Source organism: Brachyistius frenatus, unplaced genomic scaffold, assembly GCF_029030835.1.
Source record: "Brachyistius frenatus isolate BFR_SWC_R1_liver_20210118 unplaced genomic scaffold, ASM2903083v1 Contig_74, whole genome shotgun sequence".
In the NCBI taxonomy this organism is placed as follows: Eukaryota; Metazoa; Chordata; class Actinopteri; family Embiotocidae; genus Brachyistius; species Brachyistius frenatus.
Window position 1 is genome coordinate 1,750,600 of NW_027210673.1, and position 25,756 is coordinate 1,776,355.

At 40.4% G+C, this 25,756-nt stretch overlaps 1 protein-coding gene across 1 annotated transcript in view; it reads right to left on the reverse strand.

The window, feature by feature from the left end:
- skor1b (SKI family transcriptional corepressor 1b) overlaps positions 1 to 21,784 on the reverse strand; it is a 29,595-nt gene extending 7,811 nt beyond the window's left edge. Inside the window, exon 1 of the mRNA XM_069708304.1 lies at positions 21,740 to 21,784. The gene's annotated coding sequence lies outside the window, so the exon portion shown is untranslated. The remainder of the gene's footprint in view (positions 1 to 21,739) is intronic.
- Positions 21,785 to 25,756: the final 3,972 nt, after the last annotated feature.

The following is a 25,756-nucleotide window of genomic DNA, read 5'->3' on the forward strand; positions in this document are numbered from 1 at the left end:
TGAGTTATGTTTAAATTAATTATTTTACAAATTTAAAATATATATTACGCTATAGTGTCCGTCATAATGCATATAATTAATTCTTTTGCACTTTCTCAGCGTTATTGAGATTATGCACGGAGGAGGCTGTAGGGGGATTTGGCATTCCGCTAAAACAGCAGGGACCCAGCGACACATTGTTTTGTGCATGGAGTCGGGTCCGCTGATGAATACGCCATGCCGGCCGTCATCATGTGCTAGGTTCCCACGGATGCACCGTTTACAAGCGATTTGGCCCATACACGCGTTATGACAATAAGCAGCTGCTATAAAGGTCAATCTGTGTGATCTGCGCTTAGTGTTTTCCCCAGAGCTGAAAGAAAAGGATCAGGCACAAGAACAATGTGGAGCCCTGCGCCATACGCGACGGTCATTTAACTTTTAAAAGTCAATAAAGGTTTGGGTTAATCATTTTCTTCTGGCACACGCGCAGCGACAGGCACTGATGTAATATTGATGAAGGTAACAGGACACGTCAATGGGGCCAACATTAGAGGCTGTTGGCCCCATTGACTTCATTGGGACAGAGCTGTACAGCGTTTATGACAATTTGTCCGCAATAATCCACTCATTTTAAGAGAGCAAGTTGCACTGTCAAGAGTATAGGTCTATTTAAATAATAATAATAATAATAATAATAATAATAATAATATTCATATAATTGTTTGCTTTATTCAGGTTTTTTTTTAAAGAAAATCTTAGAACATTTTGGTTTGCATTTGGCAGATGACTAATAGTGAATTCATGAATTTCACATGTTTATGTCAGATTATAGTTAGAAATAGAAGTAGAGAATATGTATAAGATTGACTTAATATCTATTTATTCTTTTTTACATTTTAAAATCGACTTTATGAATAAATAAATACATTTAAAAAAATGTGATTCTTAAATGAAAACAAAAATTGGTTTGCCAAGGAAAAAAATGTGAGCAGGCGGTGGTCCAATTTAGTTTGAAAAACTCCTTCTATCGATGATATATTGATCATTAAAGGTCTGTGAAACACATTAACATAAACATCTTTACAGTCGGATAAGTTATACATTTATTGACGGTGAGAGCCAATTCAAAGGCGAGTTGCTTGCTCAAGTGTTAAAAAAAAACCTGCAAATAAACCTTTGAAATTATTAACCACCTACTATCAACTCTACAGATTTATTTGGAGACATATTTTCAGACTGTATGTAACACTCAGACTCACTCCCTGCAGGAAAAGGTGTGTAACAAGTTTGTCTCAACCAAACCGACAGGCGAAGAAATGAAAAAAGCAACCAAAAAAGTCAGTGAGGTCATCATCCGGCTCATGCTTACTCTACCTTTTTGTGCAAGGGAGAACAGCTCATTTAAAATTGTGTCTGCATTAATCACAGTGCTGCATCAAAGTATGATAATCACCTGAACACTCTATTAAAATAAAAGTGCCAGCCCCGGGGAAATCTTACCTTACTCTTTAATTGTTTTGAGGCTTTGATAGGCTTTTTAATCTAAGATTAATTTATGCATTCTTAAATAACTCTACATATGATTAATAAGCTTGAAAATTAAAAGGAGACTGAAGCAATTATAACAAGTGGTTGGTCATCACCTCATTAGATGGTATTAGAAAGATGCAGCTCGTGAGTGTGTGTGTGTTTTCCTGATTGGGTATCACAAAAATTAGCAGAGCAAAATGTGGATAGACTTTTCGATGAAGATCACTGGAAAAAGGGCTGCAGGCTAATTATTCTGGATCTTTCCAGTTTGCTCTCTGTGAGTGAGTGAGTCACAGTGATTTATTAAAAAGACACAGGATTCATCAGTCGTAGCAGCTCAGATAATGATTAAGATCAAGTTTAGGACTGTTAAGATGATTCCACAGTTTTGATCCTGAACAACATCAGCTGTTCGAGAGGCCACCGGAGAGACGCAGTGCAAACAGTGAGACTTACTAAATGGTTGCTAATGTGTAAACAAGACATCACCCTTCTCCTGCTCTGATGTTTATTTGTCTCCTAAAAGCCCACCCCTGGGTCTTGACCCCCACATCCTCCACCGCTAAACGGAACATTTCTTCTCGCAGGAGGTGGTGTGTTATGTGTGTGTGTGTGTGTGTGTGTGTGTGTGTGTGTGTGTGTGTGTGTGTGTGTGTGTGTGTGTGTGTGTGTGTGTGTGTGTGTGTGTGTGTGTGTGTGTGTGTGTGTGTGAGTGTGTGAGTGTGAGGGGGGAGTTCATCACTGCATCAAATGAGGCTGAGCGCAGGGACCCTTTTGTCACAGTCAGGGACTCATCTGCCAATGGTGAGCTGTGAGGTCCTAGGGGAAGGGAGGAACAAAGGTGCTAAAAGGCTGCGTGACAATGAGGGTGCTCCGAGGAGAGCCTTCAAGTGTGGGACACAGGCTGCACGGGACAAGCTGTGCCAATCACTCTGCAATTACTTCTTTTTTTTTTTGTGTGCAATCCAGGGGCCTTGTGTGGGCATTCATGGAGGGATGCAAGGACACGAGCTGCCATGTCTCTCTCAGATTTTCTTGTAATATGGAGCTGACCTGAAACTCATCATGGAAGAAACATATAGTAAATCACCTGGTCGAGGAGAAAACCTGTGACGAATTTAGACCCCTTTTCATGACGGACTCCACACCCATCAGAGAAGAAATTTTACATCAGAGGTTTATTTGTCCCACATTCGACGTGACATACTACTAAAGCATTCACTGAAGATAATGTGTATCATGACTGAGGTTATCAGAAGATCAGAGGACGGAGTTCACAATCTTGATGATGGGGAAACAAGCTTTGTCTTCATCCAACTATGTCAGAAAAATTAATCAATACATCAAAAACAAAAAAAAAAACAAGGTAGCAGCATTTAACTTTAATCTCCCATTTTAGAAAATGTATGATAAACTATACAGAAAATAATCATGTCTGTGCAAAATGGAATAAAATTTGTTTCACACTGTTACGTTCGAGAAAACTCCTCACTTATATAAAATAATAACTAATTGTATTGATTTTATTCTTTACCTCAGAAACAATATTGAAGAAAAAAAATCTCACCAGAAGGTCCCTTATTAACTAATGTATTTAGTTTTTTTTTATTCAGTATTTGATTAAAACAATCAATTAGGACAACAGCGTTTTGCCAAAATAACACAATATGATCAAATTGTAATGATACAATTACAAGGAGAGGCAATATGAAATCATGTTTTTTAATTATTTCCTCTATCTACAACGAAGTTCAAATGAGCACTAATATTACAGCACACAGGCCTCTGCTGTTAATCCATGACAAGAACTCTTAAATTTAATTGTCATTAAAGCGACTGCTTGAGTATTTAGGGACTTTAAGTTTTGTGTGCTCCCACTGTATGCTACAGTGTAATAAAGGAAGATGCAGGAATTTGTCTATATCCAACCTCGAGCAGTTTCAATAGTGTAATGAGGAGTCAAGTGAGAATGGGAATTATCGTAATGATAACAAAGGTCTATGCACCATAGCTTGGGGCTGTATTGTAGGGCATTACCATAAAGATGCGATGTGCTTGTATTGCAGGGTTTTTGTGAGGGAGCAGGCCAAAGCGATAATAACTATTAGTAGATGACAGTGCTTTGTGGGATTCCAGCTGTGGAGCCTAAATTTCCATACAGATAGAATGGCTCTGGGTGGATAATATGTGTATGTGGGGGGAAGGGCTGGGTGACTCCATGGACTCACACATGTACACACATACACACGATCATGGTCTGGAAGCGGCAAATCTCAGAGCTGGACTCAGTGTGGGTGTCCCCAGTAGGGGGGAGGTGTGAGCCTCCAGTTCGAACACCCTGCAGGTCTCTGTGGAGCGACTGTCCACAGTCCTGAAACAGCCCGCTGTTGCTCTGCTGACAGCTTTCAAAGTCGGGAAGTGCAAAGTGTGTTTGTGTGTGTTTGTGTGTGTTTATGTGTGTGCGTGTGAACAGAGAACCAGAGATTTCCATCAAGATCACATGCAGGTGAGGGGGTGTGCAACATATTTGTCAGCACCATGTCTGACAAAAAATAAAAGCCCCCTCTCCTAAAAAACAACCCCTGCATTTTCAAGGTTACAAACTTTCAAAAGCAAACACATCCCAGAAATACACAGTAAATCCAACATGAAGTGGAACCGTTTAAAGCAGGGGTGTCAAACATACGGCCCGCGGGCCGGATCCGGCCCGCCAGGGGGTCCAGCTCGGCCCGCCGGATGACTTTGCTCAGTGTGAAAATTACAGAAAGACATAAATTGCATTTCTATGAGAATATGGAGGTTTATGAGTACAATTTTTTTAATCGATCCAGTAATTGCTTCAAAAACAGCGTAAATGTGACATCTTTACTGGTCTGGCCCACTTGAGATCAAAGTGAGCAGTATGTGGCCCCTTAACTAAAATGAGTTTGACACCCCTGGTTTAAAGGAACAGACCGACATTTAAAACAGAGACTCTCATCAGACCGCTATGACCTGCAGGGCAATAGTCACATGACCAACAGGTTGGTAGTGAAGGATGGTGAGCTAATCTGAGGGCATGTTTACACTGACTGCATATTTTACGATGTTGTTTTAAAATGATTTTTTTACATTACAATAGCAACTATATTTCAGTGTATATTTTATAGGGAAGTTGTTTAATCGCACGAAGGTGCTTGTGCTTCATTATCTGATGTTCTTCAACACTGAATAGAGTTTGTGGAAGTTGTTTTTCAGACTCTAAAGTGAAAGATTCTTTAATGAAAATTCAACTGTATAAATGGTCAAAATCGGTTGTTGTATCTTTGCTGTAATATTCATTAAGAATTTATATTTTGGAGGGAGAGCAACTTGCTAGTCATTTATTGATTTCTCTTGTGATAACTTTTACACCTGACATTCAAATTATAGTGATAAGAGACTGTTTTGTCATCGATAGCCAGAGGTGAAAAAATAAAAATAACTTTTTTCACTTGCTTTACATTTTTTTTTTTTTTTTTTTTACACGCGTCTTCACGTATTAGCGACAAGTTGGCGAGTCATCCGAAAAACAGCCTATTTATCGGTGGACCTTCACCTTGCAGCTGTCCAATGAGTAATCTAGCTCTTTACGATCTTTATGCGAAGCTAAAATAACTGGCTGTAGTTTCATATCTGAAGGACAGACATGGAAGCGGAACTTGAAATAAGAAAGCAAATGTGCGTATTTCCCAAAATGACAAACTATTCCTTTAAGGGTCAAAACTGGAATTGGTTTTACAAAGTAATTAATTCAAGTTGAGCAGCAGCTTGCGAGAGTTTGTTTTATTATGACCCAGAAAGGACATGCAGATGTGAGGAATCAGGGCTCAGAGACAGAAAAAGATGTGCTTTTGGAAGGTAACTGTGATGAATTATCTATGCGAGGAGGTGAGGTTAATAATAGCAATGCATGTGGTGGTGGAAAACTTAAGTCTGCTGTCTCTTGTGTTCTACTTAGTGCGCTGGTGTAAATAAGTACACAAACATCTGTAAACAATGGTGCATGTTTTCTATCAAACAAACACAGCTGTTTTAAAGTGGGCCCCGGAGATGGAGCAGGTAAGAGGGCCGGGATCTGGGGACTGAGCAGCTTTTTTTGGTTGACTTCCAATGCCAGACATGCTGTGTGCGTTTATGTAAGGGCGAGGCTAGCAGGGAGGAGACAAAGATAGTGAGAGCAGAGAGCGTGAGGACACCAATCACCCTGTAATTATCCCCCTGGTGTGTGAACTGCCCAACTCTCTGTCCTTGATAGATTCACCTGACCCAATAACACAACACACAGCCACAGCGGACTGCAGGCACAACAAAGACAACACCATATATCAGCCAGGGATCAGCAATGAGACAATGAACTAACATGTGGGAGCTGTGGTGAAATTAAAGAACTGAAAGACTGAACCAACCCTGTTACAGCTTTCCATTAAAAGCCTGGGAGCTGCTTGACAAATGGCAAACGTGAAGTAATGCAAGATTCAATTTCATTTGATATTAAAGAAACACCCCTTGGCATCACTCTCATGCTCTTTCCCTCTGCTGCTCACGTCACTCTGTTACCTTAGAATGATGCATTAAGCTATTTAAATTAACAGTGGAATGACTTATTCTAATATGGCCGTCCCAAAGAGAGCCTGGGATGCCTGCTGGAGTGGGACATCAGCACCACCTTGAAACCTCAGGCTGAGCAGTGATGCATATCGTTTCTTCCAAAGAGCCCAAACAATCTGGCCGGTACTCCATCCAAAAGACAAACATTCATATAGACATTATGATGTGGCGAGGGTGAATAACACCACTGAGCCTGTCATTACTGGACGACATCATCTCCCCAAGCTGGGTAAATACACGTAGTTTCTGAGGTGGAACAGAAAGAAAAAGAATCAGTAAATACACCAAAGTCCTATAAAGGAAATGACTTCTTTTGGAGTTCGAGGCAGCAAACCAGTCGCCGTGATCTTTATGAACTTCAGCAGCAGCGTGTAAAATATCACATTACCACCTCTCATCCCATCTATGTCTGATATAAAGACGTCTAAATCATTCATACTAAGGCCATGGTCAGCTGAATACAAATGAGGAAACAGTGGGTGCTTCGTCTGTCCCTGGGGGGGTGTACAGAAATAGATCTGAGAAAAGCACAGTTTGATTGATGCTGCTACACTCTGAATAATGATCGGTTCAGAGGTCAAACTACTTCAGTGGCATGCATTATATCATTAATTACAGACATCAATAAACAAAAGGACACTGTCCATATGTTTTAAGTGCGCTTATACCTCCTCTTTTCCCCACTGGATCATTTCACAATCGGTAACTGTTACACTGACCTTAAAAATGCAGAAAAAGACATCTATCGGTTATTGATTGCATTCTGTGAATATCACAGTAGAAAACTGTGGCGTAGTAATTACACGTGATGAGAGAAGCACATTTCGATCTCACAGTTACATATGCAATTAAAATATTATTCATTACCTCTTAAATAAAAGCTTGGTTCTGAAATCCCATTAAATTTAGGATAATTGTGTGTGTTTAATTATAAGCTGTGGCGGGAAGGAAGGAAGTTTCGGAGAAAGTAACAGAATGTGCTGTGACCTAGATAGCAGAGGAGACATTTTGTTTTAAAAGTGACCTTGCTGTGAAACCTCAGCTCAGAATAGCTCAGATTTTCCACATTCTCCGAGTGCACAGACCTATTGCTTCTTCAGTTCTGGTTAAACAGAGCTTCAGCAGGGAATGGGGCCATCAAATCCTCAATTATTGCTGATACAAATCTGAATGGATGAATCTCCACTTTAACACTGGCTACAGCTACAGAGACTGTTTGTTGCAGTTGGATGTGCTGCTGGATTGTTTTATAAGAGCGGAAGAAAAACTACAGATTTTCAGTGGTGGAGCAGATATACCCAAGAACTGTACAATTGAGAGATAATTGTACTTCCCCCGTAAGCTACTTCCGCTTTCCTTCACATGGCGTTGTTCTCACTTCCCTACATTTATGTGACAGCTACGGCTACTAGCTATTTTGGAGATGAAGGAAACAATTCAACATTTTGAGATGGCATATTCATTAAATAAGTGAGCTTTAGAGGTGCTGTTAGGCCAACAAGGCCAGGCTATTTCCAGGCTTTATGCTAAGCTAAGCTAAGCTAAACTAAGCTAAGCGGTTGCTGACTGTAGCTTTATATTTGAAGGAGACCAGGTTTTGTATTTTTATTCTTCACTTGAGTAGCTTTGCATGATTTGCAGTTCCAAAAAAAAAAAAAAAAAACATAACTTTTTATAGTGGACTTTATGCAGCCTGTCAGTTTATCCTCTGTCTGAAGCAGTTTGAGCTCCTGTCTCTTTAAGGTTCCCCTTCCTAAAAGCCCACTCTCCTCTGATCGGCCAGCTTCCACGAACCCAGTGCTTATGACCCCTGTCTCATTCGCTAAAACTCTAAACCTACTAACCAACATAGTTTCTCATTCTTTATTGGAAATGGCAATTTCTCAAATCCATCCGAACCATGTTCAAGCCCGGATTTGATCAAGAATATCAGAGTGACAGTGTGAACATCCGCAGCAACAAAGATTACCTGTTTGGTGAATATCACACTTATTACTTGCTATTTCTGTGACATATTGGTGGATTTAGTCCTTTAAACACAAACTATGTATAGAATGTGTTCTATATATGCTTCTGGTTGGTAAATGTGGGAAATGCACTTTGTAGTTTTGTGCTTTTGGTTTGGTAGACAGACTCCATGCTTTATCTGTGCCTGGAGCTGATGACCATTTAAAGTAATTATTGACGAGCTGACGTCATCTCATTAAGAACTGGACAGTTCCGAGCAGTCTTACAGCTGAGCTCTTTTCTCAAAGTAATTACTTATACATACATTTACTGCATTATTTGAAACTTTGGCCACATTTAATATGAACATCCAACATTGGAACATTTTGTAGCTTAGCCTATGTATGGCATTAAAATACACAAAAGTGATATCAATCTTTTATAACTCTTAGTGAGAACGCAAATAAGCCTATTTCTCAAAAAGGACATTTTATAATACAAAACCATTATCAGTTTATAAAATATGATGCATTATTAAAGATTAAACTCTCTGAGGTCTAGAAAATAATGTACTTTCATCCAACTATAACAAAGTATGTCAATAATTAAAATATGTGCTGCATATTAAGGATGTTGACCTCTTCAAATTAGGTATACAATATTTGCTGATTATAAGGTTACTTAAATAAAAATAATGAAAAAAAATAGCCTACTTTAACTTGAAATGGAGTATATTAAATTGTAGTATTGCTATAGTTTTTAATGCCTCTTCTACCTCTGCATTTTAAAAAAAATATTCTATGGCAGTTTTTTTTTCCACTGACTTTGTGTGGCCCGTTTATAAGTTGATGCGTAGGCTGTCTGCTGCTCTGGCCCAGCATCCCCTGCTGGCTCCCTCAGAGCAGCTTGGCTCGGGCCGGTGGCTTCAACCTGCAGGCAGCCATAGGACAGCCCAAGCGGAGCTGTCTGCCACTCCTGTGCTTCATTAGGAAACAAAATATAAGGTTTCCACTCCATTAGGAATGACTTTAGGAGTGAAAGCACATAAGACGCCGACTCACCTCATCAACAATGCATTGCAATAACGGCTGAGGATGAATGAGAGTGAGCAGAGAGGGGAGAGAGAAAACAGCATTAGCCTGTATACAATGCCTTTACAGCAGAGTGGGAAGGGAAAAAAAATCATTAATGCAATAAAATGTGGTCAGATTAATCAAATGCCTCAAACTCTTATGAAAATATTACAGGGAGAGAATTTTCTATTACATCTAATGGTATCTAATCTAATACTGGCAGTTAAGGGCTTGGGCATCTATTTATTGTGAAACACAATTTAGGAAGTTTAAAGGGAGGCAGTGAAGCATGCATGCAACATAGCCGTCAGGAACACAGGCAGAGATCTTTTGCTGCTATTTTCTTTCCTCCAACTCATAAAAGCTTACCATTAAAGGCTGCAGGTCGCTTGGAGTTTGGGGGGAAGAATACACAGAGGGAAGCCGCAATATGTAATTAGCGTGTCATAATCAAAATGACCCACTCGGACACTTTATGATCAGCAAGACAAAATTACTGCACCACTGGTGGCAATCTGTGGCCATGTGTTAACACCATTAACATAATGAAAATACAAAAATGTTAATAGGCCGCCTCTTCATACGGACGAGGAGCTGAGGCACAATGTTAATTTCACCGTGGCTTTTCCCTAACCTGGAGGTTGTTGGGAAACGCTAAGGAACATACAATGTTTTTGTAAATGGCTCGGTAGAAGAGGGGAAAAAAACTGTTCTTGTGACTTAAAACAATCTGTGAAAAGTATCATTCCCCTGCTGCACATCTCCAGTGAGAGACTCTACTGTATATGGAAGCTCTCATTTTCAATTAAAATCTCATTTACTTGGAAGTTGAAATGAAATCAAGTTGTGAATTAGTACATGAATTTACATACTGGGATGGCTGCCAGTGTGCAGGGAGACTAATTTACCTTAAAGATGGATTTTTCGAAAAGGGATTTCAGTGATGGCATGAGAGCAATGATGCATACGTGAGATCTGAGAAAACATTTACCAACATTCAGCTGCAATGAAAAACTGTATCGTAAGATAGAGCTAGAGAGGAAAAACAAATTTGGTCTCGACTGATACACAGTAGAGAGCTTGTCTTACAGGGAAAAAGAGTTCTTATGAAGTTTTACCAAGAAAAAAAAAATGCTACAAACTTCTGAAACCTTCACATTTGAGGATTGTTTGTTACTGTTAAAGGCTACATCCAAATAGATCACTTAAAAACAAAAAAGACATGTTGAACCTACTTGTACTTAATTATGGTTTTAAAGATATGTATGTTTGTCAAGATATGACAAGTGACAAAGAGGCAGCTCCTCATCATCTGGTGAGGACAAAAGACAGCAGTCACAAACCATTCCTGCCACTCCTCATCAATAAGAAAGCTAACATCCATGGAAGTGCTTGTCCTTGTAATTTGTTAAGTTTTGAAGACACCCACCAACATCTCGCTACACTTGATGGTCTTCCACCCAGATTACACTCCTTCAATCAGCTATCCACTCGGCCTCGGATTGTCCACATTAAATTACTTGCTCATTTCGCAAGGCCTTCTCTGACAAAGCGCCGCAGCTGTTATTGATTCATTCTTTCAATTAAATAAAGCTTTGCTCTCTCCACTCCTTGTAAATACCTAGAGACCCCCTATCCAACACAATATCCATTCTTCTTACACTGCTAACATTATCAGTCTGCACGCAAAATTAATTCCCCCACTATTGCTGAAATAACTATAATTGCAAACTACATTGAGAGAGAAATTGGAAAGGGGTTTTAATATACATTTCCAGGTGTATTCTCCATTTGTTCAAGTCAATAACATTTTTCATTAACATTTGTAATAAAAAAAAGCAAGTTCTGTCCCCTGCTCATTTCCTTTTTAATTCAGAGATGAATTCACAACACTCCCTCCAAACTGCTTTGAGCTCCACTTTTTCATTTAATTTGGTTTAAGACATCCAAATGAGATTAATGTTGGCTATCAACTATAAAACATTTTAATTTACATATTTATCAGTTGAATGAGCCATGACTCACAATAGGTAAGATGTATTAACATGATTGCATGTTGATGCAACACTTTAATATAATAGAAAATCAATATGTGGATGAAAATAGAGCTCGTTTTGTCATTTTAGATATTTATTGAGTTATTTCTTTGATAGACTTAAGTATTTTGCGAGGATTCCTTGAAAATTCCATTTGCTATCTCTGAAACATCACACTGTTATGTGAACAGCTGTATTCTTTTGAAGAGAGATAAAGAAAAAGCAGAGAGACAGTCAGTGTGCAAGGACATACAGGTTTCTTCAGACACGCCAAAAAGAAAAAGAGAGAAGAAGAAGAGAGAGAGAGACCCCCGATCTCTCCCCTCAGCCTTCATTGTTACCCCACTGACTATCCAGCAGGTGGGCTGAAATCAGTGTGGATCGGCCTCAGCTGTACTGAGGTCAGCTCTCCGCTCGTCTGTGCCGGAATTATGGGCTAGCCTTTCGCCCATGGCTCACAGATTTAGCTGTGACCCTGAACACGGCCTCCCCCAGAGGCTGACAAATTTTATCTCCACATTTTTCCAACTTTGCTCAGAAAACTAACCCGACTCGCCAACCCACAGCCAATCCAGATCCACAAGTAGCTTCCCCTAACCTCACATCTCATCTCAGACATAATGGGAAAATCAGACCTCTGTGAACAGGAACCCTTTAAGATTCATGGAAAATGAGGGCATGTGCAGGAATGAGGAGGGACAGCGAGAGCTCACAGCGTTTACTGCAGTAAATTAGTACAAGGACTCAAAGAATTATCAAATAGTAGCCAACAAATTGTCACCTCATTTAGAAAAAGATGTCTAACATTTTTCTAAAATAATTAAAAAATAATTCTGTAATAAATAATATAAAATCCTATTAACTTTGATTATAATTTAGCAATTTTCTTTTTTGCCTTTAAAAACATGTTTTAAAATTTAAATAAATTTGAAAAAAAAAGTTGTGAGAAGTTTTCTTATTTTCAGAATTATATAGCTTATCAATGTCTTAAATCTTACATTAGATAACCTGTTTGATAAATTACCAAAACACAAAAAACAGAGAATATGTCTAGACAATACAGGGACAGTATATCTCCTGACACACAAGGTTTTGATGTAATTAAAGATAAAGTGAAAACTACAATACAGTTATATTAGAAATATGCATATCCATTTGTGGTGAAAATTTCATCTGTAAGATAATCATTATGACAAGTATATTGAGAGTCTTCACACCTGTCCTCCCTCCACAATGTTTAAAAAGTCCTACGCAAAGACAAGGAAGAAGGAAAAAAAATTAGCTAACACAAGAGACCTAATAAATCAGAAAGCTCTTTGCTAGCGGCTGCATGCACATTAGACCACATCTTCAAGATTTTCAGAGCAAACCGTGGAGCAAAACTCCATTACCTCCTGACACAAAATGCAAATGAATCACAACATGGGGTGGGAAGGAATTAAAGACCCTTCTCTAATCAATGACAAACCAGGATGAAACCCTCTCTTCCATGCCTCTGCCATAGGCAAACTTCAAGTCCCCTGAAAACACACACACACACACACACACACACACACACACACACACACACACACACACACACACACACACACACACACATACAAGTGTGCACATATGCGTGCACATGCACAAAGACAGACTCATATGCACACGTTTGGCATGATCTCTCTGGCTATTTTCCAGCTTGACTCTTCCAAATTGGTAGTGGGGACGTGAGTCGACGTGATCTTGTCTGCCGCCATTATCATCTTATGTTTCACTGTATTTCACAAATAGAATCAGATTTTGTCAGGTGGATGGTGCCGGACTCAGGCTGTGAGGTGAAGGGAAGAGCTGTCTCTGTTCGGTTGTGCTCTGCTCTGCTCTGCTCAGACAGATGCACGGGCCTGTGTAAATGACAGGCTGAGCCCGAGGATGTCTGCTGCCTGCCGCACGGCCTGCTACAGCCTGCAGGTGAAGTGTCTGTGGCGCCATATGGAGCAGGGAAAATTAACAACGAGAGGAAATTCTCCACAACAGCGGGAGGTCTTGCTAGTCTCTCCTCCAAACAAAATTTAGAGACGTAGAGAAACAAGAGAGGGGGAGTGATAAAATTAATGGGGTTCAACATTTTAACACAACACCGACGGCAATGTTTGCACAGAAAAACAAGAATTCCCTTTACAGTTTAGTCACATTGCACTCCTGCTTTATAAATCAGTGCCTGGCCTAAGTAGTTTGACCTGTTCTATAAATGTACATTAACCCTGCTGGTGCTCCCTCCCAGGTTCTAGCGTACTCCACAAGCCCAGCACAGTGGCTGTTAGTGCAGGTGAGCTGCCTCCATCCCTGGTGGCTCCTTACGCTTGCTGCCATCATAGCAGAGGTGCCCCCTGTGGAGCCTCTCTTGGTTTGGGTCATTGATTACAAAGAGCCTCCTGGTTTTGTCTGACAGATGTGAATCCATGCTATTTAATTTGGAGAGCTACCCTCAAAGGGACCACCATTAGCTATCCAATCTGACCACAAATAGTGTTCCATTAAGCAGAGAGTTTGAGAAGCTCTGGTGGTGTGTCTCCTGACAGCATGGAGGACGCCTTGGCATATTACACTGAATGTTAAATGCTTGATTGTTCAAACAAAAGGGAGATCTTACTTTAAAGAACGTCTTTGTTTTAGAGATACATAAAGAGTCCTCTCAGCGGGATTCTTCAGGCATATTAGAGCTGAAACTGTCCTTGTTTAGTGTCTAAAGAGGGTGGGGTTGGTAGTTAAAATGTTAATAAGTGCAATTCAGTTTTAATTTAACAGCCTTCTGCATTCCTAATTACTCCACTAGCTGTGAATAAATGAGGAAGAGAGCTCATCTCTTGCCCTCTGCTTTCAACACAAAAACACATTCCTACCATTTCCTATATGGAGCTAAAGAGGACTGCGAGGAAAGTGATCTCAACTTGTCCTCTCTTCATGAACAAAGCACCATGGCTCAGTTAGAGATTTTGGCTATTATTTTCTCAGTAGGCAGAGGCCTTCAAAGCTTTGCGAGAGCTTTTACTGTTTGCGTTGATAAAGTAACAAGACAAGTGTGAAAAGTGCAAGAAAGTAAAACAGATGAGAGAAAATAAAGTGAATGTGATCGTGAAATGCTCTTTCTGAAACATTCAACAATAGGTGTATGCCTCTCTGTGCAGCCATGGAATAGAAGTGTGCATAAATTACTTTATGTAATCATACAATGTAGATTAGCATGATAATGGTGAGTGTTAATAGATGCCAGGAAGGAGGGAGTGACAGCACTTTGAAATGAGACATGCTTGGGGCAGCGGGCTCACACACAGCATTGGGGAATAGCCAGTGAGGCTCTCGTGCCATTACGACAAATGTGAGTGACGGGGAAGAAAGCCACATCAAGCTAGCTGCCTGAAGGCTGCTACAATATTTCCACAAGTCTATAGGCTCCCGGTCTCATGGGGAGCTCTATTAATTGTGAGCAAAATGGTCCACCATTAGATCTAAAGCTTTTAGAGACCAGAGGACATCTTACCCAGCCACCAGGGCCAGATTCAAAAGCTTGCAGAAATAATGCCATCCTAGATCAGCCAAAATATCACAGATATTTTTTTAATATTTTTCCAAGGCTGGGATTAAACCTCTGCTGAAGATATTTTTAGTGGCTGCTTCCTCTGAATTTAGTTTTAGTCTAGAGATATAATTCAAAGTGAGAGAAGTGAATCGGATAAGAGTAATAAAAGTGAAGAGAATATGATCAAAACAGCCATCAGTGAGATGTAAGTAAGCAGATCAGGTGGACCACATGTCTAATCTCCTCGTGGAAAGCCAAGGCGAAGGTCAACCAGCATGATGACAGGGCTTTGAAGAAAGCTCTGCAGTCTCCCCAAAACCTTCATTTCAAACAACATAGTAGCCATTAGTTAATCAGACCAAATATAGCCCCCTATGGAGAAAAGAAAGAGGGGTAACAAGAAGACGGAGAGATAAGAATAGGTCAAGGGCACTTATTTGAAAAGCCCCCCTTGAACGCAGTTGGCACATTCAACAAAAATAACAAGTCTTACTTCCTTTCATCCTCCAAAGCCCCGACAGATCACAGAGCACGGTGGGGGTGCAAGGTGGAAACATAAGGACCTATAGATTTACAGACCAAGCGGGTGTGACCACTCCTGTGAAGTAATCCAAATCAGAATGGCTTTAAGACAACAGCAATTTGATCAACTCTGATCCGGCTTATCCACAGGCCGCCCAGATTTGTACCCATGCATGGCGAGCTAGAGCAGGACTTAAAGCCCTTCTCCGTGGGGTCTTAATGCAACATTAGGAAGTGACAATATATGACATCCTTGTAAAGGTTAATAGATTGCTCTGACAGTTTTGTCAATAACTGATGCAGCCAAGAGACAATTGCCATGGCAACTACCAAAATAAGGTTCACAACACCACTGAAAACTACACAAACCCTTGATGTGAGATATTGAGAGTCAACACAGTTTATCATGTTTAGCATGTTCTTAGACACGCCCGAGTGTATTGCCATTTTCCTTACTGACCTTTAACACATGCACATTCCTTGATAGGACAATGGTCACAGCCTCCTGAGTCTGGGACTATAGAAAATGGGGCTCGTGCTCAGGGAGCCTCCACTGCTGACCTTCTGACAGCCAGGGCTGAGGAGAAAGCTACATTCAGATCTACATTCAGATCTGGGGGTCAACACCACCACATAAGCACTCCGTGGAGAGCATGACTGAAAATTAATTAAAAACGTTAGTGTGCAGTGAATGACGGGCCGCTTTTGTTGGTAGTCTGCATTGACAGAGGAGGGAGGACGGTCCCGTGTCCCTGGTGCTGCAGAGCCCCTGGTGGCCTCAACCATTGTCTCGCTGCCAAGCTCTTGTCTTATCAGCGGCAGCATATCAATGAAGCTGCTGTCTTGTTTGTGCAAATGGTAATTACAACATCCATATTTCTGTGCATTAAAACAATCCCATCTTAGTCAGGAGTAAGGAGGATTTGAGGAGAATGGCGGATATTTAAACAGGCTTTTGGGAGATGTGCCAGCGTAAACAAAGAAATCTCATCTTTGTTTCTACCCATGCAATAAATAGACACACAAATCAGCCACATATACAGTTCAAATGACAATCCAACAATCTCCTGGATAAATCTTCTACAGTCTGCGCTCTTCCCACAGTGATATAGCCGAAAAGATTTAGTGTTCAAAAGCATTTAAGCAGGATGAAGCTCAGAGTTTAATGTGGTCCATCAATCCCATTCACACAGGGCTGCCGCCGCAACATCTGTCCTGTGAGACCATCAGAGTAGTTTAGTGGCATGTTGCAGTTTAAAGGTGCAACAGAAGAGTCAGGTAACAAGGGACAAAATAGTCTCGCCAACTCTCAGTTTTAACTACCCAGGTTCCCTTTGGCCCACACTCATTAAATGCAGAATGCATTTGTCCTTGTAGCTTTTCACACACACGTACACACACACGTACACACACACACACACACACACACACACACACACACACACACACACACACACACACACACACACACACACACACACACACACACACACACACACACACACACACACACACACACACACACAAACACACAAACACACAGTTGTTCACAATTCAACACATCCAAAGGCAATGGCCATTAGGTGTAAATGGATGGTGTTCTGCCCAAGTCTCAGCTGAGCGCATGTTTCAGGAGAAAAGCAAATGCAAAGGCTAACAGATCCATTAAACTCCATCCAACAACACCGGAACCTCTCTCCACCACAAAGACGATTACTTTGGCAAAATAACATAGCGATGAGGCTCAGTCAAAATATCTCAACAGAAGAATGTAAACGCTGTTTGGTACAACAGGAAATTCTCTATTCCAGCAATTATTAACTTCTATTCTACCCAACGGAGGGAGGCACACAAAGAGAAGACAAGGAAGTGGGTGGAACATTTTTGTTGGAGAACCAAACCCTTGATTCATCAGTTAGTCAATCAGACAAAATTTTGATAATCAGATAAATGTTTTAATAATTTTCAAGTAGATATGCCAATGATTATCTGGTTCCAACATCTCGTATGCAAATATCAACTGCATTTCCCTGATTTTTATGATTGTAGAGTAAATTCTTCAGGTTTTAAACTGTTGTTTGGACAAATATGACATGTGAAGATCCTGTCTTGGGTTCTGGGAAAATATTATTTGCATTTTCACTTAATGATAATTAATCAAACAAATAATCAGCAGATTAATTCATATAGAAAACAAACTGTTAGTTACAGCCCTATTTCATTGTGCAGATTATTTTTCTATGGACAAAACAAAGAAAGGAGTAATGGAACTGGATTCATGAATTATTCATCAGGACACTAAAGAGGGCCATCAGACTCAAGTGCCAATGACAGCACTGATACCACATTAATGCTTTAAGAAGGATAGACATACCGTAGAATAAATGGGACTTTAAGACTTTAGACAAGTTACAGCACATACAGATGCTGAATCAATTTAATGGTCAAACAAATTCAAACTAAAGACTGCTATTGTAAAGTTATTCAGAAATTAAGAAAATAAAGTAAAACTTACACAGGCAGACAGTAAAGGAGAGGTTGACATCTTTTCAAGTCTGTTTTAATGCAACACTCACACTCCCAAAGGTGCATGGAAACAGGTGTTTCTCACTGCAGATGTCACTTCGGTCAATAAAAGAAATCCCTTGTTAATAGGATTCCAGTGTAAGTGATGAGATCAAAACCCATAGTCCTCTTTTTGTGTAAAAGTATGTCATGGAATTCAGTTGAAGCCAAGGTTTTGGCAGTACGAGTTAAACAAATCAAGAGGGCACTGTTTAGGCTGCAGCCTTTTTAATTACATATTTTTCTTACTGCCTCTCCACCACTGGACAGGTCCTTTTACCACAGACTGCTTTTAAAGTGCTATTCTAATGAAAACAGTGGAGCACTTAGAGTCCAATAAACCCATCTCAGATAACTGTAGATGTGCGTAAAAAGAACTAATAAACAAGACAATAATATCTTTTGGATGGCACAATAAAAACAGAGGTGAAAGAGTGCTCTGTGGCAGACTTTAGGGCAGGCTGCAGGGTCAAAGGAGTTGTGGTAAGCTCAATAGCCACAGTCAAGTGACTCAATTACCACATTTGCTCTTTGTGTTGACCCCTCAATTAGTGTGGAACTGTAACAATCTGCCCACCAAATACAGTCATTCATCACCAACTGCCCAATCCACCAGCCTGCTTCTCTGAGCCACCTCGCTGGAGAAGAGGGCAGGCAGAGGTCAAATTAAAGTCTGGCCTCTGTAACTACCCTCCTTAATATCCTCTGTTCAACAGGATGAACTCTGATAAGTCCACAGTCATTACACAACATGCCATTAGGCATTAAGGCAACACGGAGTAGAGATGGCTGCATGATTGTCGAGACGCAGCACTGTTTGTAAAGGATTTTCCATCATTCGCTGTCTGATGGGAACAAAACGGCTCATACAGACTTACTCCATGTTTTTCAGTAACAAGGAAGCGCTCCAGCGTTGAAATCTGTTTTCATTTATTTTATTTCATATTTATAAATCAGTCAATTTGCACTCCTAGATATTTATGCACTTATTCTTTCTTGTTTTGTTTATTTAGCACAAGTTTTATTTTTCTCACTTTGAATGGTCACTGTGTATGTATGTATGTATGAGAAACCTTATTTGGCAGTGAATCTGATTCTGGGTTTTGATGTTCTACAAAAGACGTTGGCCTTAAAAAAGTCGGTAATTGTATGAAGTTCCTGACTATGTTAATGTTTTAAGTTAGCTGTTTCTTGATAGGCGGTTCAGAACAGTTGCAATCTAGTTGAACGGAGGACATTTTAGCTCACAATGCCATTGTACTGACCTTATTTGGACAATTCAAAACACATCTTTAGTGCAGCTAATGGCAACACAAACTGTACCAAATACATTCCCAAATTTCCTTGTTTGTTACAATAGAGGTAGACACAATAGCCTTCTGGTAAAATGCTGCCCTCTATTTGTTTGGAGTGTGGAGTATGAATTTGGTCAATAACTTATATACAGTATAGGTCCTTCAAAGCAGAGTGCGTCATCAGGACTAACAGTACCCAAGCTGGCAATTAGCGCTGGAAGTTAAGAGACAAAACCAGAAAGGGAACAAATGAAAAAAAAAAGAAGGGGGCATGAGTTCACGAGGTTTAAAAATGTGCAGGTAATCTGCAGGTTAGTAACTAAATGTGCACCTTCCCTCTCAAAGGTAATGAACAATGTTTAAAAGGAGTGCGGTAAGTAAGGGTAATGTAAAAGTAACTAAGAGAGCGATAGCACAGATATCCAGATAAGGTCTAAGCGGGTGTTATGTGGGTGGCTGTTGCCCCACCGGCTCCTGCCATGCATGACCATTCAGCGAAGCTCCGAGCTCTTGGTTTTACTGTCATCACTGGCCCTCAGAGCCACGTTCCTATTACCCCTCTCCTGCTGTGGTTAGGGTTGCAGGCACAGTAAAAGCGAAGCAGTGATGATTTAATTATGACACTGGTTCATTCAGTCACCCAGGTTAGGTTTCCAGTCAAGGGTGAATTGATATGAGCTAAGTTTGGTTTACGTTTTCAAGAGCACATGTTGGATTCCAAGCAAATAGTCAAATAGTCAATAGTCAATAGCCAGAGGGTGAGGGGCATCCAGGGGGAATATGTCCCATCAGCCCCACAGTTCCACTCAGCTCTGTGTAGCAAGGCCTGTCGCTTCGCTCTCACAGGCCTAGTTTATTCATGATAGATAACTATCCACTGTCCTGTTGCCTGCACCGGTTCATCTCCTGCTTGGCAAAGTGACTGATGCACCTCACTCTGGGGGATTCAGTTACTCTTAAAACTGCTTCACAAGTCCCTGACTGACTGCTTTGATTAATGGCCGAAGTCTGCACCTGAGTATCATAACTGATATTCATCTCAACCTGGTGCTTACTTAACCCCTGATCTCATCATGGAAAAATGTTGCTAACCTGAGTAGCTGCCTGTCTTTTGTTTCACAAAGCAAATCCCTCCCCACACAATTGTTCAGCCTGTGATGACTCCAAGGTCCTTCTCTTCACTTTTTAGTTGATGGCTTGCTCTTCCTTTGGACTACAATCAATACCTTTTAAGCAAAATTTGCATTTCATAATTAAAGCAAGAGAGAGATATCAGTTTAGAGCCATTATGCACCAGGCCTTATGGTGTCTGACATTTAGTTGTGATTACACCACTGCCTGTATATTGTCATGGAAGTCATTAGACTGCTGTCATCTCAACATGTTTTCCTGGCCTCATTAACACTGCTTTCATACTGAAATGAGACTGGGACCTATAAGCTGAAATTTGTTGAAAAACAAAATTTTACTCTGTTGATTTTTCTGAAGAATTATTTTTGATGAAGTGTTTTTATACCTCGTAGTAGCTATTTTGGTGTGTCTATCGCTTTGGTCCTGAGTAAAATAAATCAAGTACTACTAAATTGATCGTGATAAAGTTTAGTCAAGTGTGTGTGCATGTATGGTCTACAGATGATGGTTCCTACTGACACTGAATATTTCCTGACTTTTCCTCCTTTTCCACACAGAGAGATCAAAACTTCACAACATCCAGTAGTTTTGTTTGACCATACCCAAGAAACTGGATTTCCATCAGCCATATCTATATTTTGTGTTTGGTGCTAATTAAGAAATGTTAGTGCACTATGATGCTAATATTTGATGGTGAACATGGCAAACAATCCCTGCCAAACATCACTGGTTCTGCAATGCCACCTAATATTTAATCCAAGTCAACTTTGAAGGCTGCAAACAGTCTACAGCAAAACTCTTCACAGTGGTTTACAGTTAAACAGGAATTTAGAAATTACAAAATGATTATCAGAGGAAAAAAGGAGATATACACCATTCACTTTACTGGTAATTTACCAGTGGTGTGCTCTTGCATGTACTGTATTTGATTGGCCCACACAGGACTTTGTGTTGCATTGTGTAAAAAGTTGATCGAGGTTTAACTTTATCAGATGACACTTCAGTGTTTGCCCACAGCCCTCTGCTGTATTGACAGATTGGCTGCATTCGGCAAAACAACAGGGCCGTGTTTTTTCACACTTTCTTTTGGTCTTAAAGTGGCTTTAGTTTTGTTTCTCTAGGGTGTACAGGGGATGCAGAAATCGCAAGGCCACATGAAACAGAGCTGTAGTGACCCTGATCCACGAGACTGTGTCCCAGTCTGCAGCATCTTATTTACATTCAAGCCTGGGCTGCAGTCAACACTCGGACATCAACTATTCATGGTGTTTTATACAGCACCCATCAGACGGCAGCCACAACCCCGGCTGAAACCAAGGGCCGTGTTACAAATCCAGGCACCAGGATAAAGAAGCTAGTTCTAAGTTTTCTGCTTCATGTGGCCACTGTTGTAATCTTTTTCTTTAGTGGAGCCCTTTGAGGCATCCTTTGCAGTGTCGGGCTATAAATAAATAAAAGCTGACTTACCTTTACTGGAAAGGAACACCATCTGCTCAACATTTATGGACTATACACACCACTCTGTTCAACACCTCTTCAACAAAAGCTGTTGTCTCACACTAACCTGTGAAAGAGAAAGCAGAAAACATACATCAAGAGCTTGACACGAATGCCAGACTGGGAAATAACGTTTAAGTAGCAGAGTGGTTCCTGAATGATTGAATTTCCTTGATAAATGTTCACTTGAAACTAACTTGTAAAATCAAGGAACACATTTGTTTCATCAACTAAAGCCACAACAGTACATATTTGTCTAGAAGCAGTCGTACTCCCTTAGTGGTTTTGTGTTGTTGCTTTAATTAAAAAGACAGATGAGTGAGCGTATTTGTGTGTATTCAAACAGTCTCTTTCTCTGTGTAACTGCGCGCGGTCCTGCCTGGTAGATACACAGAGAAAAGCCCAATAGACCACCTGGCAGACTTATTTTCTGGGAAAGCAATCTAATATGATATCCCACATGACACGCTCCACACAAATAACCCATGCGTAGCGGTCAGCCTGGTTGGGTTTCTTTACAGGAGTCGCTGCATGTACATGAGGTGGAGCACAAAACAAATTATAAAAGTAGGTAAATGGCCACAAGGCTGGGACTCTGCTACACCAAACACGCTGTCGCATACCTGCCGCACACAGTGGAAACATCCCACGCAAGCTACGTTGCTGTTCATAATCAATTCAGTGGGATTAGTTAAAAGTGGAGGACAAAACACAAACAAATCAGGTGGCGTCTTCTCAAACAGCACCGTAAAGACATAGAGCAGCAGAGCATATAGATTTTCCACAGGGCTCAATTGTGTGAGAAGTTGTTGGGCTTGCATTATTGACTTTCTCAGTATGGTGGAACCGTGGTAGTTAGGTGTCTTTCCTCAACTCTAATTATAGTGTCATAAACAGGAGAGACCATTAATGAAAACCACTCATGGCTTTAAAACCGCAGATAGGATTTGGAGAGATGCTGAGAGAGGTCTTAGAGCAGTCATGGTATCAATCACTGCAAACTACTGCTCTGTTGAGTAACGAGCATGAGAGGTGGTCAATAAGTCAGCCGAAGAGTTAACAGACTGTAATAGAGACACAGTGGAGGATGGGAAACAGAGGTATTTGACCTGAGACTGCTTGTCATGTTTGTGAGGCCGTGGTCATGCATCATCCAGGAGAAAAAGTCACTCTGCCATGTGCTTGTCTGCAAAAATCAATATCATACAATATCACTGTGACGTGTACAGTATCTCCTACAATACCATGATCAGAATAAGTCCTCTGAATGATCTGCTTTTAGATTTTCTTTTTGGATGATGGGGTACTGAACCTAGGAGTTTTTCCTTTTATGCTGTAAAATAACTGTTTTGAAAAATTGTATGTAACTAAGAAAATTTACAAAGGCCAAGGTGTATGATTGAAATGCCAAAGACACCCCCCCCCCCCAAAAAACAAAAAACAAAAAACAAAAAAACCATCTGAACAGCAAAAGCAGGTCACCTCAAGTTCAGGTGCTACAAGAGGCGGAAGATCGATACAACATTTGGTGTACAATAAAAACATAATACGAGCGAGATAAAGCTGATGGACACTCCTGTGACAGATTTGTTAGGTTTGAATCGTTTCATCTGATTTTGACAGAGGCTGTTAAGAGCAGAATCGTGAAAACAAGATCCTTAAACTGGTACTATGGGACAAGAAGGATACTGAATTGTTCAGATTTAAATGTCTTTCAATTTTTCTTTATATCTCTAGAAACTATTTGGTCCATCACAAAAAAGTGGTGCCTGTGGTGAGTTTTAAGTCTCCAGCTTTTGGTTAAAGGCTGTTTTATAGGAAAAGAGCCATTTCTGAATGTACTTCTTTTACATATAAGAAAATAGACGCCAATCAAAAGAAATGCCAAATTTGCACCATTCATAACTACATCTGTATCACATTTAGAAAATAACAAGAAAGTCATTTGTCAGTGACGAGGTATAAAAATTGTGACGGAGTCTTTGTTCTTGAATTCAGAACTTGTATTGCTGCTTTGCTAGTTATTTTTTCCTAGCTCTTATTGCAGGGGTGTAGCTAAGATTCTGGGCCCTATATATAGTCTCTGTGGGCCACTTTCCACTAAAGTCAGCCACTAATAAACTGTTTATACCACATTTAAAAAGTAATAATAACGTGTGATATGTGCTTAAATTGCAACACATTTTCTTGGCATTTCACTTTCCATTCCAGGATTTTCAAGGGCCCTCCCGTCATTGGGGCTCTGGGTTGGTATCACTTTGCTGACAACCCAGGAGGACATGCAGAAATCACCATTGTGATCCGTCCCCAGTTTTCTAAGTTTCCTATTTTTGTAAATTTTATTGATATAACCCAATATTATAAATTTGCTTTTAGGGATGTTAAAAACTGGGAGAAAAAAACCCATCATGGAACAATGGAAGAAACTTTAGAACATGTAACAGAAAAAGATCACTCTTCCAGGACAGACAAACAGTTGATGTAGCATGTTCAGAATAGACTAAAATAGCTTAATTATATTATGTAGAATCAGGATAACAATAATAGACTGTGAATATTCAGTTCAGTGCAAAAGTTTTAAGTAAAAACTGAAATGCAGGACCATTAAATGTATTTACTACAGTGCCATTCCATTAGGGTATTTCCAGGTTTTTTTCTTCCTGTTTGAGAGTTTGAGCACCTCTTCCACTGATGCTGTGGCAGGCAGCACGTCTACATGCATTTACAATATGATGGCCGCAGTAAAGCCATTTTGATTTTCTAGAGTGAGAGGCAATAAAATGTAATTACAACATGTTTTACTATTAACTTCAAGATGGAGTCCCAACAGCCAAAGCAATTTCATGCTGCCTGTAAAAACAGTATCCAAGAAGAAAGAAAAGCAGAGTCATGGTTGAGTGGGAGAGAGTGTGAGCGAGGCATTGATAGCCCTCCATGGGCTAACCACACATCAGACCACACACTAGCACTGTAGGCCTAAACTAGACAAATCTATCTCAGACACATATTAGATAAATATTTATATGCAATAAACTGTATCAATAAATCCCTTGGGGAGGCGAAGCAATTCCACAGTATGTCAATAACTGATCTCACCAGCAGATAATCATTTTTCTCTCAATGGTGGAGCTTGATATGACGTCGATACATGCTGTCAGAGTTCATTTTGGCTGTAGCAGTTAGAAAGAGCATCACTGAGAGGATATGGCAGCTTTCTATTCAGCCTCCATTGATTGGGAGGCTGTGTGTTAGTGGGGGGAGAAGAACAGGCTGTCATGTCTTATGTCTTATGCTGTGCGCTATATAAAGCTGTGTGGAAGGTCTGCAGCTCCATTTGACTGCAGCGTTAGAGGGGACACTGGGGAGTCAGGCCTTTTAATTGTCTCCCTGAGACCTGGCTGCATACAAGTAGCCATGATACAAAGGGGGGGAGAGCAAAGGAGGGTTCACGGGTCTGAAATGGCAATTGCACAACAGTACTCTGATACGATGAACATATACAATCAGTCAGGATAAAGATCTCACCCTTGGCGGCATGAAAGGGGGAAGTGAGCAGCGCTCAGGAAAAATCAATACAGAACCGCTCATTTTGGAGGGACATGTGTGTCACAGTCAATAGGAGTTAATAGGCTGGGTTGTTCAGTGAAGACAGGCGGCTTGGGAGAGCAGCCCACTCTGACAGCTTAATACATACTCAATGGCAAGCTGGCTGCATGTAACAGTCACTATGGACACATCAAGTGAGGAGTGGAACCTGATGGGCGCAGGCAAAAGTTAATTATAGAATAGAGCTGAAGGTCTTACACACAGAACTACAGAATTACCCATCCAGTAATCATAACAGACAGATGGAGCTGACCCACGGTACAGACCACACACATCTACTCATTATTATTAACAATGACTGGAATACACACTGTGGAGCAAAGTTTGCTGACAGCTACTGCTCTGATAGACATTTTTCAACCATTCATACTGTCGTGTTAA